The sequence below is a fragment of the Giraffa tippelskirchi genome, chromosome 3 (genome assembly GCF_054371585.1).
Source record: "Giraffa tippelskirchi isolate mGirTip1 chromosome 3, T2T-mGirTip1v1.2.pri, whole genome shotgun sequence".
Lineage (NCBI taxonomy): Eukaryota > Metazoa > Chordata > Mammalia > Artiodactyla > Giraffidae > Giraffa > Giraffa tippelskirchi.
The window spans coordinates 155,104,851-155,108,436 of NC_137277.1; the positions used below are offsets into that span (position 1 = coordinate 155,104,851).

Genomic DNA, 3,586 nt, shown 5'->3' on the forward strand with positions numbered 1-3,586 from the left:
CGTTACCATCTTTCAGATTCCATATATATGCATTAGTATACTGTATTGTTGTTTTTCTTTCTGGCTTACTTCACTCTGTATAATGGGCTCCAGTTTCATCCATCTCAGTAGAACCGGTTCAAATGTATTTTTTTTAATGGCTGAGTAATATTCCATTGTGTATATGTACCACAGCTTCCTTATCCATTCATCTGCTGATGGACATCTAGGTTGCTTCCATGTCCTGGCTATTGTAAACAGTGCTGCGATGAACATTGGGGTACACGCGTCTCTTTCAATTCTGGTTTCCTCGGTGTATATGCCCAGCAGTGGGATTGCTGGGTCATATGGCAGTTCTATTCCCAGTTTTTTAAGGAATCTCCACACTGTTCTCCATAGTGGCTGTACTAGTTTGCATTCCCACCAACAGTGTAAGAGGGTTCCCTTTTCTCCACACCCTCTCCAGCATTTATTGCTTGTAGACTTTTGGATAGCAGCCATTCTGACTGGTGTGAAATGATACCTCATTGTGGTTTTGATTTGCATTTCTCTAATAATGAGTGATGTTGAGCATCTTTTCATGTGTTTGTTAGCCATCTGTATGTCTTCTTTGGAGAAATGTCTGTTTAGTTCTTTGGCCCATTTTTTGATTGGGTCATTTATTTTTCGGGAATTCAGCTGCAGAAGTTGCTTGTATATTTTTGAGATTAATTGTTTGTCTGTTGCTTCATTTGCTATTATTTTCTCCCATTCTGAAGGCTGTCTTTTCACCTTGTTTATAGTTTCCTTAGAAAGCCCAGAGATAAACCCACGCACATATGGACACCTTATCTTCGACAAAGGAGGCCAGAATATACAATGGAGAAAAGACAATCTCTTTAACAAGTGGTGCTGGGAAAACTGGTCAACCACTTGTAAAAGAATGAAACTAGAACACTTCCTAACACCGTACACAAAAATAAACTCAAAATGGATTAAAGATCTAAACGTAAGACCAGAAACAATAAAACTCCTAGAGGAAAACATAGGCAAAACACTCTCCGACATAAATCACAGCAGGATCCTCCATGACCCACCTCCCAGAATATTGGAAATAAAAGCAAAAATAAACAAATGGGACCTAATTAAAATTAAAAGCTTTTGCACAACAAAGGAAACTATAAATAAGAGAAATTCTTACATTTAGCTTTTGCCAGATTGTCTTTGGATCCAGAAGCAAGTGGAAAATTTATCTGAATTATTCTTTGTATTTCTTGAATAAAGCAGGAAAGGTTTTCCTAGATAAGATCACTCATGTGTGATTCTACCACTCATATCTTCCAAGGAAAATCCTCCATGAAACAGAAGAATTTATTTTGACTAGTAGTATTGCAATGTTAGTTTATACACACATATACCCCTCAGTTGTACATCAACATTTTACAAAGTTGAAATAGTTTTCTATCATAGGAGCACTGTATATAGTTTATCAGAAAGCTGGGAGTATCAAGAATTTGTCTCTGAAAAGAGAATCATGCTTGTTTTGCTCTTTGCTAACTATTCTCTATAGTTAGAGAATAAAATATTTGGTTAATAAAATATCATGGTTTGTAGAAATTGACCATATATGAATTAAATATATACATTATATATATATATATATATATATATATATATATATATGAATCTAAGTACAAGTTCTTGCATTTAGGACCTTGGAAAAGCGGTTTTGGAGAAGGAGGCAGTTTGAGAGTATAAATTCTGCTATTGGCTGTGGTATGTCTATATCTATATACCTTAACTTTGATTTTTCCTTTACTTTTTCTTTTGCTTTCAGGCTTTGATCATGAATATTTTTCTCTGATAATTTTGGATCAGTGTTTATTCCTTAATCTCTCCACAATAATCCTTTTATACCTAAAATAATTCATCTGTGTTGGGCTTCCTGCTTTTCACCCTCTGATACTCTGTTGCAATGCCTTCTCTCTCTCAAATAAGATAAAATCCCTGACTCTGCTTTTAGGATGAAACACTGAACTGTCCTCACCCGCACATGGGACTGAGATACCCTCTGGCCACCTCAGGGTTTCTGCCGGAGGTTATATGATTCCATGTAAAGCCCTGACAACCGTGCCTCATGCATAGGGAGCACTAGTAATGGTTAGTGAACAATTTTATTCCCTTTTACTGATGAGGGAAATGAGGCAGAGTTATGTTTACATGTATATTGTCTTTTTTTTAATATTTATTTTTGGCTGTGCTGTGTCTTCGTTGCTGCATGAGGAATTTCTCTAGTTGCGGGGAGCAGGGCGACTCTCTAGCTATGGTATGTGGGCTTCTCATTGCGGTGGCTTCTCTTGTTGTGAAGCATAGCTCTAGGGTGTGTGGGCTTCAGTAGTTGTGGTGCATGAGCTTAGTTGCTCTGAGGCGTGTGGGATCTTTCTGGACCAGAGATTGAAGCTCTGTCTCCTGCATTGGCAGACAGATTCTTAACTACTGGACCACCAGGGAAGCCCTGTAGATTGTCTTTATTTCTCTTTGCTATGTACTTTAGACCATCTGACACTTATATTCCCTTTTTGGACTTTTTATGTAAATTGAAATTTCTAAACCTCCCATAATGCTTTCGACAGAGTTTGTTTCTTCAAGTCATTCTCAAGTTGATGCAGAACAAAACTCTATATTGTAAAACCTGAGTAACTCTTTAATGCAAAATATAAACTTCAAATATGGGATTATTATGCAAGAACAAGTTGTTTATTTGCCCCAATCACCAGTATCCATGATATCAATGGAAGAATAGAATTAATATTCATGAAACATCCTTTCAGCTGTGGAAAGCTTTCATTTTCATTTGTGGATACTATTATTTAGTGTCAGTGCTATGCAAAATGTGAAAGAAAAAGTGTTCTGAATCACATGTATAAAGTATTTTGTTACTTCAAGGCTTTTTTGGGTAACATTAACAAGTGAACATAGGTGTAGCACCTTTGTAAAATTCAAAATAAGTGAAGAGAAGGGAGATACTTCAGAAAATTACTCTGCAGACAGAATAGGCAAAGTAATACAACTGTGGGGTCAATATTGGAAATGAGACAGCTGCTAGAAACAAGTTATTAAATATCTCTGTTCTGAAGAAGAGAAGTTCATCTAAGCAAAAAACTACTTTGAGAAGCAATGCTCAGTTAAATAGAATGAGAACAACAACTGCATTTGCTAAAAATGAGACATGAATCTTTCTTTTAATATTTTCTCTCTGTTATGAAGTCAAGAATTTGAAGCTGTGTACATTAAAAATACCACCAGGATGGCTGAGTGGTTATGGTGTTGGACTTAAGATCCAAGGGACATGTGTCCACCTGGGTTTGAACCCCACTTTCGGTAGAATTACTTTAGCAGCTATCTTACCTGGAAATGAAAGTTTCTTGTGCAAAGTTGGAAAACAGTCTACCATATAGTTGACTCTGAACTCTTTAGAGCTTCCCAGGTGGCTCAGTGGTAAAGAATCTGCCTGCCAATGCAGGAAATGTAGGAGACGTGGGTTCAATCCCTGGGTCAGGAAGATCCCCTGGAGAAGTAAGTGGTAACCCACTCCAGTATCTTGCCTAGAAAATCAAATGGACAGAGG

At 37.1% G+C, this 3,586-nt stretch overlaps 1 non-coding gene across 1 annotated transcript; it reads left to right on the forward strand.

Moving 5' to 3' along the window:
- The first annotated feature begins 3,259 nt into the window (after positions 1-3,259).
- Positions 3,260-3,342, forward strand: TRNAL-UAA (transfer RNA leucine (anticodon UAA)). Its single transcript has one exon. It is a non-coding gene; the product is annotated as a tRNA-Leu (tRNA).
- Positions 3,343-3,586: the final 244 nt, after the last annotated feature.